The following is a 15,566-nucleotide window of genomic DNA, read 5'->3' on the forward strand; positions in this document are numbered from 1 at the left end:
ACCCAGATGTTTGTCACACCATCTGTGCACTGAAGCCAACACACTACCCTGGAGAGAGACTTTTGCTTTAAATGCAGAGCTAACAAGGTCCAACCAGCCATCTCTCTGGTACTTCCCTAGCATATTAGAAGAAAGACAGTGGAGTTCGGAGAGGTAAATACGTTTATAGTACCTGGTGATATTTTCAAAGGAGGTAAAAGCAATACTATGAAAAGCATTCGTAAGCAATTCCCAGCAGGATCAGCCCGGTGTCATTTACATATTGGTCAAACAACTTTCCACATCCTCATATCCCTTGGGGGCAGCCTGAATTGTAGACAAAGGCAATGTCTATGTTAACGAAGACGACCCAGAGCCATAAAACGAAGCAAAACAGTGATCTCATTCCCAGTATTCTTTGAAGGCTAGAAAATATGTAATTAATTTTTGGAAGTGTATGTGGTAGGTTAAATCATAATCCCCAATTATTGCCACCCCTCCCCCACCAGAGAAGGGACCAGAGTTCAGTGTTCCTGCCCACTGCATGGGACTTGCAGAGCAGCCCAGGGAGCAGAACGTATCCCCACCCGCACTGGGCCCCACCACATGGCTGGCTTTGGCCAAGGGCATGTAAGCAGGTGTGCCGGATGCCAAGTGCAAGCAGATGCTGTGAACGGCTTTCCACATTTCTACCAGCTTTCCTGCTCCCGGTGTGGGTCATGAGGATGCCGTGTCTCACAGAAGGGCTGCTGCCTCCGCCTGAATCCTAAAAAGAAGACTCAAAGAGCCACCAACCTCTGCAGCCACTATGGAATAACACAGGGAGGAATAACCCCTTTCTGCTATAAGCCACTGAGATTTGGGAGTTTGTTGGGCAAATACAGTGGTTCCTTTTTGTTTTAGTTTCTGCCTTTAAATAGTTAAAGGAAGGTATTGTGAAAATGCACATACTTGGAGACCCTCCTCCCCCCTACTGTGATAGATAATTGAGGTACTACTATGAACAGTCTCAGTTAAAATTGCACGTGAGGGCGGAAACACGGTCCCAAGCAGCCCCGTGCAAGATATGAACCAGATTGTGCTTCTTCCACCCAGCAAGCCAGGAAGCCAAGCCTCGGGGAGAGCCCCCATGGCCTCCTTGGGGCTGGCCCGCTGAGGGTGTGGTATCTCAGTGGGTGGAATTTCCAGGGACTGGTGATATTGAGGATGATGTCACGAGGGTGCGGATTAAGGACAGCTGGCGGCCACCTGCCCTCCTTTTAGAAAATTTCAGAGATTGGGGGGTGGATCTCTTGGATCACAGGCACAAAAGCAGAAAGTCAAGTCCAATCTTCTTTCTGTCTCTGGAAAACGAAGCACTCCAGCACCAACTCCCAGCCTGAGAATGACCAACTGCGTGACTATGCACAAATTATTTCACCTTCTGCCTCGGCACCAAGGATTAATTAATCATCGCAAGTTGTCTCGCAACTACACAATGCTAAACACAAATAGAGGAGACCCTCGAATCCATGGAGTTGTGACTCGTGGTCTTGAATATTCATGTTGAGCCACGCCAGTCCACTGTCTCACCCAGCAACGACTCTTTGTTTTACTGAGCTCAGAGGGGTCCCCTTCTGTTGGTAAAAGGTGAAAGGGGGCCTGTACGTGGTATGTGGCCACAATACTGATGCCCTGTTTTGTTCCCCTGGCGTAGATACTGTAAAGCACAGTGGCAAGTACCTTGAAACACCAGCAACAACACCTGACACCCATTTTCACCCAAAAAACTTCTCCCTGTTAACTTTGCCAGCTGGAAATTCTCCAGGTGTACGAGATCTTTTAAAGTGAAAAGATACTTCTGAAGAAGATCCAAACACAGAACGGTTAACAAAGATTTTGCTGTGCAACCTTGGATGGATTCCTTAACTACCCTGAATCTCAGTTTCCTCATTAAAAAAAAAAAAAAAAAAAGAGTGGGAGTTGTACCTACTTCATAGGTATGAGGCGGGATAGAGTGAACTAATGACCATGCAAGTTTTAATATGCTGTAACTGCTCCACAGATGAGTAGTGAAAATGGTTACGTCTCGAGAAAAGGTAAAGTCTGATCCAGAAGCTGGAAATTAACAACACTGGAGACTCAGGAGGGCAAAAGGGAAGAAGTGGTGAAGTCCTTCGGGTAGTTGGAGTGGAGGTGGGGAGGGGGAGGGTGATGGGCAGTGGTATATGAGGAGTGAAGAAGCAGACAGTCCCGGGATGGGTGACAGGGAAAGGAAGAAGGAGAAAGGGCTCCCAGTTCAAGTTGGGCCACTTCCCTGTAGCTCTCAGGCCCCCCGCAGTCCACAGAGTGGGGGAATGGACTCCCTGAAGTCAGACGACTGGAAAACTCAGACTCCAAACTTCATGCCCCTTCTCGGCCAGGACTGCCTAGTCTCCTTCTGAGAAGTGGCTGCTACAAGAAAGAAGACACACAGAGTAGTTTGGAAGGTTGCTGCCTTGACCTTTGCTCTGTTTTCCCAGTTACTTGTGTCCAGTCTGCTCAGCTCAGTTCTGTCAGGCTTCCTCCCGTTCCCCACTCCCCCACCGTGTGGGAAGAATTCAGCTTGGAGTCCCCAGAGCACCTAATATGCGTTGTGCATCACAAGGGGTTGGTATATGTTTTGGATCATATTGTTTAGCCAAGAGTTCATTTTGGCTGCATCTGTGTCTGTCTGCCAGTGTCTCAAAGAAGAGGTGATAGGGGCACCTGGGTGGCTCAGTCGGTTAAGCGTCCGGCTTCTGCTCAGGTCATGATCTCACAGTTCGTGAATTCGAGACCCACATCAGGCTCTCTCTCAGCACAGAGCTCACTACAGATCCTCCGCCTCCCTCTCTCCGTGCCCCTCCCCCACCTCAAAAATAAATAAAAACATAAAAAAAAAAGAGAGGTGATAGATGGGGTAAAAGGCCCAGAGCCCGATTCGGGGCTCGTACTCACATACCGCGAGATAGTGACCTGAGCCGAAGTCGGACGCTTAACCAACTGAGCCACCCAGGCGCCCCAAGAAGATGTTTCTTAGAAGGAATGCTTTGTCAAAATCTGGAGAGAAATCAATGACTAAATTGTCAAGGGATGAAAAAAAAAAAAAAACAAAACAGTACTTGGATTGTAACTCTTAGCCTGGATCTTCATCTTTCTTGTCTGGCTTTATTCTCCAATAAAACTGATTAACAAATTAATTACACAAATTTTGGAAGATTTCCGAGTCGACTTTAGTCCAAAAACGAAAGTAGTAGTACATAAAGGAAATGTTCCTTAGTGAGTTTGGAAAGCATTGATTAGGAGTCTAGCAGTCAAAATTCCTTTCAGCCAGAAAGGCATTAAATATACACTGGCTTCCTATTTGTACAACTACAGCTTTATAGAATCTCTTGATCCAGTACTTAACCAAGGAATGGCCAAATTCAACAATAACCCCTTCCACTGTTCTCCCATATCTCTCCACCACATAAGTATGTTTTTTTAAGAGAAAATGATTCAGGAGTCTGATGGAAACCATCTTCAAAGATTAAAACACTTGTTTAGGGAAGAATATAGAATTATTTTGTGTGGCTCAGTAGACTAGAGAACTATTAAACATTTAGAAGAGAGGAGGGCAGAATTGTTGTTCAACAAAAGGGAGAATTCCTAAGGTTCAATGTTGCCCCAAACAACACAGGTGGACTGGTAAGGTCTGTGATACCTAGATGGGCATGTTTCCACTGATGCTCTAGAGAAGTTTTATTCATTAGTTAAAAGGTAACCAGGTGAACTTTAAGATCCCAATGTCTTAGTCTGTTTGAGCTGCTCTAACAAAAATACCATGCCCTGGGTGATAAATAACAAACATTTATTTCTCACAATTCTGGAAGCTAGAAGTTCAAGATTAGGGTGTGGGAGATTTGGTGTCTGGTGAGAGCCCACATCTTGGCTCACAGATGGTCATCTTCTTGGTGTCCTCATGTGGAAGCGGGTGGGAGAGATTTCCGGGTTCCCTCTCATGAGGGTACTAATCCCATTCGAGGGTTCCACCCTTATGACCTAATTACCTCCCAAAGGCCCTACCTCCTAATATCACCACATTATGGGTTAGGATTTTAACATATGAATTTGGGGGGCGGCGGGGACTACACAAACATTCAGTCCATAACACCTTCAAACTAAGAGATTTCTATGATGTATTTTCTAGGTTTTGTCCAGCACATTAACTCCCATAAGTACAGTTGCAAATCTTTTTCATATATGATCGGGTATGTGAAGCAGTGTTCCATTGAGGAATAGCACGTTTTCTGTGTGTCAGGGTGTTGCTTTTTGCTAATTTAATAAACCAGTTCATGATCATTTGCATGTTTTCTTTTATGTGCTTTTCAAGGATATAGAGTTGTATGCAGAAGATCCTAAAATGGGACTAGAAACATATCAAATCTAATCTTTTATATTTTCATCCACGATTGAAACTAAATACAGAGACCCTTGAACAACACAGGAGTTAGAGGTGCCGACCTCCTGCACAGTCGAAAATCTGAGTATAACTTTTAACTCCCCAGAAGCTTAAGTAATAGCCTATGGTTGACCAGAATTACCGATAATATAAATAGTCAATTAGCACATATGTTTTATGTTATATGTATTATGCACTGTATTCTTACAATACAGTAACCTAGAGAGAAGAAAATGTTATTGAGAAAATCACAAGAGAAAATACATTCACAGTACTCTACTGTATTTATTTTTTAAAAATCCATGTGTAAGTGGACCCTTGCAGTTTATACCCATATTGTTGAAGAGTCAACCGTACAATTAGAAAATAGATAAAGGATCAGGACAGACAAACAAACAAAATCTCCAGAGACCCTCCGTGTCTGGAGGTCTTGGTATAACATAGGCAGCCAGACTTATGAAGTAATTGGTTTTTGTTTTTTTAATTTGTTTAAATGCCTTTTTAGTTTATTTTTGAGAGAAAGAGAGACAGAGTGCGAGCAGGGGAGGGGCAGAGAGAGGGGGAGACACGGCATCTGAAGCAGGCTCCAGGCTCTGAGCTGTCAGCACAGAGCCCGACATGGGGCTCGAACCTGTGATCCGTGAGATCATGACTGAGCTGAAGTCGGATGCTAAACTGACTGAGCCACCCAGGCGCCCCTTTGCTCAGTAGTTGTAAGAATCCAGTTCCTCAAATGACAATAGCTTATATTTTTAAGTTGTCAAATGCTGTTCTAGGACACATTTTGATGTACTTTCACTACAGGGAGCCAAAAGAATGATATACTAGAGAGTCACAACTTTATAAAGAATTTTCTAAATAATCCAAGCTCCTCACTATGTAGAGTTGCAAATATTTGCTGTGCTTTGCTAATTTGTCCACCAGTGAAAACTGTTTTAGTTTCTCCTCCCCTTTGCATGCCAATTTTATATATAAAATATAAACCCCATTCAGATACCAGGGTAGCATTCTTTATTTCTTTTCTTAATTAATAAGTAAACACCGTCTACCTTTGTATGCAGAACGTTTTTAGTCGGCTTACGAATATAATTGAAAATTGCTTTCTTTTTGAAGACTCAGATATTAAAATCAGCCCAACCCTGTTGCATTATATAATCTCTAATATCACATCAGGTTTTAATAAGCCTCCTTTTTGTAGCACACATGTGCTTAAGACTTCATGGAAACCAAATCAGTAGAGAGAAGGGATTACTTTAGATTACTTTGAAATATGCATTGTTTGAAATGGCCTCTGGTGACCAGCTTTCATGAATGGCTGATTTTACTTGTGGGGCACATCATCTGGTTTAATTACATCAGCTCCTTTGTGTGACAAGTGCTGAGAAATGAAGATTTCAAACAAAGTAGAGTAGTTAGAAAATAAATTCTGGAAGTGGAACACCACTGAGTATTTGCGGTCTAGGTGAAATCTAAGGACTTGTCCAACTGTAAACATCTGTTTATAAAGAAACTAACATTTTATTTCTTGTAAAAATAACATAAATTTGCCCCAAACACCCATAGACAGAGATCTTCATCTGAGCCTTTTCAGGAAGATTATTTTACCAATATGACAAATCATAGTTTAAGGTGATAATATGACTCTTAGAATTTTCATTCTATGAATTCTTCCGCTTAAAATGTCATAAAGTTTACTCTTCGTAACAACAGAGTAAAATGTTCCTTTTCATTAACTAAATTTTTTCTCAGCTTCCGTCCAAACAACAAACTAAGACAGAAGTCATATTTTAAGTTTCAAGTTAGTACAGGCCTTTGATGCAGTAGCATCACTGGAATCAGTAAATGTTAGTCAATGTATGGTCTTAAAAATCTCCTACTCTCTCTCTTCACGTGCTAATCAATCCGAAGACATTGATAAGTATCCTCATGTCCAGATAAAGATTTGAGGTTTAGTAGATGAAATTGATTGGACAAGAATGCCATCTTTCTGATAGATGTCAATGAAAACAGATCATTGACACCTGTCGTATACTTTATGCATGCATTATGGCAAAGATTAATGGATTTTCCTGGAGGGGCCTGTCCATTACTCGATTTGTTCTACTATAATAGTATCTGCCATGATTGCGGGCTTGAATGTCACTTGAAATTTAAGTAGAATTACTCTTTTTACTTCATAAATGCACGGCTGTGCGTGTTAGTTGTTTGGAGGAAAGCCTACAACCAAAGGACAGGCAACAATCTGAAGATGGTGTAAGGATGTACACACATGTAACGCGCGTGTTGAAGATGATTTTGTCATTAAAAGACTTGGAATCACATATTTAACCAACAATACAAAGAAATCTCAAAATAGTATTTCCCAGTAATACTTGCGAAGGAGTATTTTTGAAATATCAATAGACGACCTAATCTGAATTTTAAAGTTTCCTTGAAAATGGCTCTGAGCAAAGAGTTGATTTAAATACGAATCTCTTTTCTTTTTTTTAAGTTTCTCCTGTAAGTATGACATTTTGGGGGGGAGAAAAAGAGTTACTGTCTGCATTTGTCCCTAAGTCTTGAGCTAGGAACTTGCATTGTTTTGAAATGCGTATTCATCTTGCACACTCTGTTTCCCAGACTCCCTTTCTTGGTCATCACTCTGTGTGAGGCCAGCAGGATCCCTCAGAAGGAACTTGTAACTCTACTCTGCTGTATTGAAACCCTTAGAAAATGTTAACGAGCATTATATTGGTGGTAAGCTTGCCGGCATAAAAAGTAGGCCAGTGGAACTTTTTTGACTGTGGCTTAATTGATGTTGTAAAGTCAGGTGCGCCTTCTTTCCCCACGTAGATTTTAACTGCAAGAAAATATTCGGAGAAACGCTTTTGAAATATAAATATAGCTTCTAATTGGTTCTTTAAAAATATTTTCTTCAACTTAAATGCTTTGCAAGGATTGTGGAACTTTAGAATAAATTTGTATTGTGGCAGATTATGTACATCAGGGACACAAACTAAAACGAAACATCTCCCCCCCAAAAAATGTATGAATCTGTGAAAAGATGCATTTTTCAGCAACTAGGAATAGTTGAACTTTAAGCTGCAAAGACTATGTTTCTTCATCACTTGACATGTGTCTGCGTGAGTCTGAATATGCACATCTCTTTAGTATGTGCATGTGTGTGCATGCACACACCTGTGTGTGTGTCTAGAGAGAGAAAAAGATAAATGCAAGAGGTGCTGATGAAACTTGATGCTTGTGGCATGGACAGTCGTGCTCTGAAAACACTTCATCTGCTCCACCCTGTTTTCAGCCCTCTGACAGCTGGAGGGAACCATGTGACTAGTTACGGCCAGTGAAATGTTAGACATGATCCGAGTCACTTCCAAGTTGGAGCCCCGAGAGCTCTCCTGCAAGATTCTCCGGTTTATTTCTCCTTCTCTTGGTCCAGTGCGGCTACAAGGCAACAGGACCCCCGTCAGCCTGTGTCCATGCGTGACTGGGCAGAACAAAGCTCCCTGCCACCACCCTGTGTGTAACTTGCAGTATGAGCGACAAATACACTTTTATTGTGTTAAACCATTGATATTTGGGATTTATCTGTTATTGCGACAAACTATGTTAAGATACTTCAATATAAATTAGCTATAAATATGTAAAACTGAAGGCACATTTAATACGGTTTCGTGTGTTAAACCATATACTCTAAGACCTAGCTAAGATATCTAAGACCACATTTGTAATTCTTTCTGTCGATATCGCTACCTTTCACCAGGCCCATTTGAACTGAAATTCCTGATGCTCCTTTTTTTTAGAACTCCAATAATTTCGTTGCTCTCACTGCCACCACGGAAACTGGTGACCGTCATCAGACCCTTCAGACACTTCACAGCATCTGCGTCAGGAATATCAGATCCCTTTGGTTCTTTCAATAATTTTTAGATCACTTTGTTTTCCTTTGTTTTGCTGATTCCTATTTGACAGAAGCTGGACAAATCTTAGTCTTGGACTTTTGGGATTCTCTAAAATGCCCTCGGAAAGTTCATTTTTATGGTTTAACTTCCTATCTTTGTGAGGCTGCATCTCAAACGTACATTTCTTGCTATAACTTCTCATTTCGTGTTATCGTTGCTCCTTCTATCTATTCTCTTCCTCCCTAAGAAGACAGAGGGTAAGTGTGGAAAGCTTAAATCTACTTATCTCCATTTTTTTCTTGTTTTTTATCTCCATTTTTATAATGCAACAGATCATTGAAAAAATCCAATACAGACATGAATGAAATAAAAACAAAATCTTTCTCACCATACCCCAGGGACAACTAATACAACAATTCTGTGAATAGATGGCTTTTCAAGGTTCCTTTCAATTTCAGGGGATTCACATGTTGGTGGGAGAAAGAGTGAAAAGGGAGAAAGGGAAGAAAGCAAATACTGTTGAGGGAGGACTTCATCATTTAGCCAAGTATTTCCCCCAAAGGTGTTCCAGGTCAGAGATGCACACTTCTCAGCTGTCATTAGTTGTTGGAAGAGATTTATTATTCCAGGGGTATAAAAATGGTATTGCACCAGAAGGAGACTGTTGTCTGTCTTCTTTGCTTGGAGTTGTAATAAATTAGTTCGGGAAATATGCTTCCTGGGAATTAACAGTAGATGAAGTTTGCCATCTGTGGGGTTTTTAAAAGAAAAAATTAGCTCCTTCATGGTTTCACGTAGATTATAAAGAAGATAACATGTCCTGAAGGCTTCTCCTAAAGAAAAGAAGTAATGTAGGGGAAACTTGAGAGCCAAAATTAAGGGAAAAGGCCATTTAAGCCCATCCTTAGAAATGTATGTAGAGTGGTTGTGGGCGGAGGGGGTGGGATGCGGATACCGGCTTCTTGCTGGTATAACCTTATTTTGCTTCACTCTTAGGATTAAACTAAGTATGTTCTGGCTAAATTCAGCTTTGAATAATTGCATAATGCTGGTTTAGTCTCTCCTGCTGTTTTGATTGGTTATGGTATCCCTTTTTTTCTCTTTCCTAACTGGGGTGGCATTGCTTTGTACTAGAAATAATTCCTTTACCCCATCCCTGAGAGGTTTATCTCTGTGCTGAGTGGGTTGTTCCGATCTGGTCTTTCACATACTTTAGATGTGTGGGCATTCATTTGTAAGACTCTGTGTTACCTGAGATTAAAAAACAAACAAAACACAGGGTGTCATCACTCAGCAACAACCTGTATGTATACTAGGCATTTGGAACTTAGGATAGTTTCAGGGCTTTAAGGGACAAAAAAGTGAATAAGTTTGTGAATAGGGCCAGATCTACAGGGTTAGAGGTGAAAGTCTGGGCTTCATGGTGGAGCCAGGTATACGATAGGCCAGCAATTCTCAAACCTTTTGGGCTCAGGATCCCTTTATATTATTAAAATTGACTGAAGACCCTCAAGAGCTTTTGTGCATATTTAATTTTTTTTTTTTTTTGCATTTTTATTCATTTTTGCTAGGCAGAAGGAGACAGAATATGAGTGGGGGAGGGGCAGAGAGAGAGGGAGACACAGAATGTGAAGCAGGCTCCACATTCAGGCTCTGTCAGCACAGAGCCTGAGGCGGGGCTCAAACCCACAAACCGTGAAATCATGACCTGAGCCGAGCTGGACACTTAACGTACTGAGCCACCCAGGTGCCCCTTTTTTGTTCATGTTTTAATTACCAATTGATAATTAGAAATTAAAACTGAGAAATTTTTTAAATATTTTAAAACTCTTTTGAGAATAACAGTAATAAATCTATTATATGTTAAAAGATATATCTTGTGAAAAACAACTATATTTTCCAAACCAAAAACATATTGGTGACTAAAGTGACACTGTTTTACATTTTTACACACATTTATCTGAATAGCAGAAAGCTGGATTCTTATATCTACTTCTGCATTTAATCTGTTGAAATATATTGTTTTGGTTCAAATATAGTAATAAAATTCAGCTTCACATGGATAAGTAGTTGGAAAAGGAGAAGTATTTTAATAGCTTTTTCAGACACTTGTAGATCTCCTTTGATACTATGCCAAAACTTGACAGGTGGTGATTTCTTAAAGATTAGCTGTCGTAAGTAATCTGAAACCCTATCAATGCACTTTCACACTCTGTTACATTAAAATCCAACGGTCATCTTCCACTTTGAAATTTTTTTGCTCATGTATGATTCTGTAGCATTATATTTGGTCATTTGGGAAATACTGGTTCGCTGAATTATGCCAATGTGCTAAATGTTGGCACATTTCATTTTTCAGTATCAAAAAAAATAATGTTTGTTAGTATCAACATCAATGTCATCAGAAGGTCTTACACATTGGGAAACTGCCCAGTTCATGGTGGCAGATACAAGTTTTCCAAAATTCTGATTTTTGCTTGGAAGCTACATTTCAATCATTGGCAACAAGTAGGACAAATACTCTCAGCTGCTTTCCTTGAAATGACAGGCTCATTTCATTCATTCTGTAAGAAATGCCTGCCAAATATCCAAGTCCAAATAATTCTTTCAAGTAAAAATAGAGTTCCGTGAGCAAAAGGCAGTGTCTAGCTTGCAACTCAGCCACACAAGTGCTGTTCCTCCACTACCGTCAGCCTCCATAGACAACAAAGGGCTTTGCATGTAGCTCCTGTCTCATAAAACAAAATTAATGGGAAAAAGGTGTGCATTTGAGGGTCAGGATTGAGTACAGTTCATCATTTTACTGTTTCATCTTGAATGAAACTGGCTTTTTTTGTTTTAACTGCATGTGATGTTCCCTTTATTCGGACATAAGCAGTCTTACCCATCGGTGCTCTTACACCCAATCAGTGCAAATGTCAACAAAGTGAAAAAAGGAAATGTGTCAGTATTCTTATCAAAATAGTGTTGACCTTGGGGTGCGTGGGTGGCTCAGACAGTTGAGTGTCCAACTGTTGCTTTTGGCTCAGGTCACGATCCCAGGGTCATTGGCTCAAGTCCTGTGTCAGGCTGTACGCTGAGCATAGAGCCTACTTGGGATTCTCTCTCTTTCTCCCCCACTCACATGCACGCACAAGCTCTTTCTCTCTGGCAAAAAAAAAAAAAAAAAATAGTGCTGACCTCATGGAATCTCCCCAAAAAGGATCTCATCAAGATAAAAAGCTTCTGCACTGCAAAGGAAACAATCAACAAAACTAAAAGGCAATATACGGAATAGGAAAAGATGTTTGCAAATGACATAGCAGATAAAGGGCTAGTATCTAAAATCTATAAAGAACTCACCAAACTCCACATTCAAAAAACAAATAATCCACTGAAGAAATTGGCAGAAGACATGAATAGACACTTTTTGAAAGAAGACATCCAGATGGCCAACAGACACATGAAAAGATGCTCAATGTCACTCCTCATCAGGGAAATGCAAATCAAAACCACACTGACATACCATCTCATGCCAGTCAGATTGGCTAAAATGAACAAATCAGGAGACTATAGATGCTGGACAGGATGTGGAGAAACGGGAACCCTCTTGCACTGTTGGTGGGAATGCAAACTGGTGCAGCTGCTCTGGAAGACAGTGTGGAGGTCCTCAAAAAATTAAGAATAGATCTACCCTATGACCCAGCAATAGCACTGCTAGGAATTTACCCAAGGGATACAGGAGTGCTGATGCATAGGGGTACTTGTACCCCAATGTTTATAGCAGCGCTTTCAACACTAGCAAAATGATGGAAAGAGCCTAAATGTCCATCAACTGACGAATGGATAAAGAAGATGTGGTTTATATACACAATGGAGTACTACGTGGCAATGAGAAAGAATGAAATATGGGCCTTTGTAGCAACGTGGATGGAACTGGAGACTGTTATGCTAAGTGAAATAAGTCATACAGAGAAAGATAGATACCATAGTTTTCACTCATGTGTGGATCCTGAAAAACTCAACAGAAGACCATGGGGGAGGGTAAGGGGGAAAAAATAAAAGAGTTACAGAGAGGGAAGGAGGGAAACCATGGGAGACTCTTAAACACTGAGAATAAACTGAGGGTTGATGGGACGTGGGAGAGAGGGGAAAGCGGGTGATGGGCATTGAGGAGGGTACCTGTTGGGATGAGCACTGGGTGTTGTATGGAAACCAGTTTGACAATAAATTTCATTTAAAAAAAATATCGTGCTGACCTCATGGAATCTACCTAGAAAGGATCTCAGGGACGCCCAAAAGTCCCGGTTACACCTTGAGAACCAGTGCAACAGACAAAGCAGAGCCTTTCAGTGTGTTGCCATCCCTCAGCACCAACCGCCCAGACAGGGGAGCTTGGTGAGGACAGGTCCACCTGCTGAGGCAACGAGGGTCTTGATTTAGGGTGGGTGTTGCTCAGTGAACAAGTGAGCTAGACTTCTATCCAGTTGGTTTGAAGTCTCCCTGGTCAGCTTCCTGTTCCCCCTTTATATGTGACTTGAAACTTTTATTTTTAACGTTTATTTTTGAGAAACAGAGTGTGAACAGGGGAGGGGAAGAGAGAGAGGGAGACACAGAATCTGAAGCAGGTTCCAGGCTCCTAGCTGTCAGCACAGAGCCCGACGCGGGGCTTGAACCCATGGACCGTGAGATCATGACCTAAGCTGAAGTCAGACACTTAACCGACTGAGCCACCCAGGCTCCCCTGTGACTTGAAACTTTTATTGTCACATTTATAGTTTGGCTTGAAGTCCTAAAAACTTTCCACATCCACTGTCCATAGCTACCATTGGTATTTTCAGTTTAGGACTTGAAGAAAAGGCAACTTGTATTCTAGTCCTGATTCATGAATACAACACCATTCCTTGAGCTCACTTTCCATTTCTCCCACTTTCTGCTATTTCTCAGGACAAACTGTTAGTCTCTAAGGACACTTGTCATCTGCTACAAAGTATCCAATTCAAACATTGCATCCTTGTCTCTTTTGTCAAGCTCTGCATTTGTCTCTCAGGGTTTTCTTCTTCTTTTCCTTCTTCTTCTCCTACTCCTCCTCTTCCTTCTTCTTCTTCTCCTCCTCCTCCCCCCTCATCCTCCTCCCCTTCCTCCCCCTCCCCATCCCCTTCCTCCTCCTCCTCCTCCTTCTTCTTCTTCTCCTTCTCCTTCTCCTCCTGCCTCCTTCCTCCTCTTCCCCCTCCCCCTCCTCCTCCTCCTCCTTCTCCTCCTCCTCCTTCCCCCCTCATCCTCCTCCCCTTCCTCCCCCTCCCCATCCCCCTCCTCCTCCTCCTTCTTCTTCTCCTCCTCCTCCTCCTCCCCCCTCATCCTCCTCCCCTTCCTCCCCGTTCTTCTTCTTCTTCTTCTTCTTCTTCTTCTTCTTCTTCTTCTTCACTTCTTTTCCTTATGGAGATGGAAACCAGGCAGTGAGAAGATGACAGGTTTTAAAAGGTCATTTTTGAATAAGGAATTGTCTGTTTGCAGGCTTTTCAGAGTGCTGTGCTTTGTGTTTTTGTGAAGGGAGATGGTGTAAAGATGATGTGCTGCGGGTCAGACCTGCCTGAAAGTCCTGTGTTCTGTACCACTCAGTTTCTCTGCGTTTACATGTGCACCTCCTGAATCAATAACAAACGGCAGCAGAAAAAAAATGCAGGCTCCTTCTGCACCTTTAACACTCTAAGGAAGGTCACTTTGTAGGCGAAAAAACATGCATCTACTTGGCTGTCCCTTTCCTTTATTAGGAAATGCTTTTCGGTGTAGTTCAATGCAGTTTATTCAAGGGACCATTAAGGCTAATTTTCTTTTTCCTAAAGGAAGAGGCAAAGTAAATAAGATAAAGAAAAGAATAACCAGTAATGTTGATTGGGTTCCAGGGAATGTTATCAGCATCTTAATTGTGCAGAATTTTCAGTTTCATGTGTGGCCGATTCTTTAAAGTCCAAGCGCCACTGTTTGCCCGACGCTGTGAGTCTGAGTGTAATTTCCGGGTCACTACTGTCAGCAGAGGCTGGTTCACACTAGAACGGATGCAAAAAACCCTTGCTCACTCTCTCTTCACACACCCTTGCAGGCTTGGAGAGGTGAGCAAACTCTTGCTACTTAAAAGACCAACCCTGGAAGAAATTTCTGTAACTGTTTAGCCTCTGCTACTCTGCTGGAGACAGCCATTGTTTGACTTCTTTCTTTCCTTCGCCTGCCTTTCATGCTTGTATCACTTTTCTCATGATTTGAAACAAATGCACAGAAACCAAACAGTCAGTGCAGAAAAATTGCAGGCTCTCAGTGTTCAGCAATCACTGAAATAACCCTGAGTTATTAAGAAAGAAAGAAAGAAAGAAAGAAAGAAAGAAAGAAAGAAAGAAAGAAAGAAGAAAGAAAGAGAAAGAAACACCACCAAACCTTATAAAATCTGTTTCTTATAGTGTCTCTCTTCCTCTCTCTCTCTCTCTCTCTCTCTGAGAGTAATTACAGGCTGCAGAGTGAAAAGCATTAGAACTGTTTACAAAACAGCTCATAAAGTTTAAAATAATAGGGGTGTGTGTGTTTTTGTAAAACAAAATAATGTGTGTGGTGGGGGGTAAACAGTCCACAGTCTTTCTTCTTTCTTCTCCCACTGCCCCATGTCACCCTCCAGAATTTAAGGCATGGAAATGAGTGATGGGGTCCCTTTCCTTCTGCTATGCAACTCTCACACTTAATTTGTTATGCTTATTTATCTGATGCCAGTTCATTGTTGCGATTCAAAATACAGACCCTCAGGTGTGTGGGGACAGAGTGGCTGATGAAGCGGGCTGCTATCTAATTAATTTTAGGGCAGCCTCAATTCCCATACAGACATTTCCTCGTGACATCCGAAAGAAAGAGTTGTGGGGTTTTTTTATTATTATTTTAATGAGCCCTTTGCTATCAGAAGTCCAAGAGAAACGCTTTCAGCAGGTTGGTGCTCTAAAGTGAAAGGGGCTTTCTTCCAACTCTTTCCGAAGTCTCCTCTTGGGCCAATTTGCAAAGCTTGTGCAGCACCCCCTCCAGATTTTATGTATTTATTTATTTTTAATGTGGAAGGGTAGCCTCTAACCTCCAGCTCCAGGGCCAATCAATCATTTAGCTTTGCAGGTTTAGGTCTGCCGCGGCAAAGCCTCCGTGCTCGCGACACTGTTACAGGTCTTGATAATAGTGAGGCTGGTGCTGACAGTCAAGGAGGGCTCTGTCCCCTTAGGCGCTGGCGTGCCAAGGACACGGGC

The 15,566-nt window shown here is 41.8% G+C and overlaps 1 protein-coding gene across 5 annotated transcripts in view; it reads left to right on the forward strand.

Moving 5' to 3' along the window:
* SULF1 (sulfatase 1) overlaps positions 1 to 15,566 on the forward strand; it is a 175,767-nt gene that overhangs the window by 77,467 nt on the left and 82,734 nt on the right. The gene's annotated exons all lie outside the window — the stretch shown is intronic.

This window comes from Felis catus, chromosome F2 (assembly GCF_018350175.1).
Source record: "Felis catus isolate Fca126 chromosome F2, F.catus_Fca126_mat1.0, whole genome shotgun sequence".
NCBI classification, from domain to species: Eukaryota; Metazoa; Chordata; class Mammalia; order Carnivora; family Felidae; genus Felis; species Felis catus.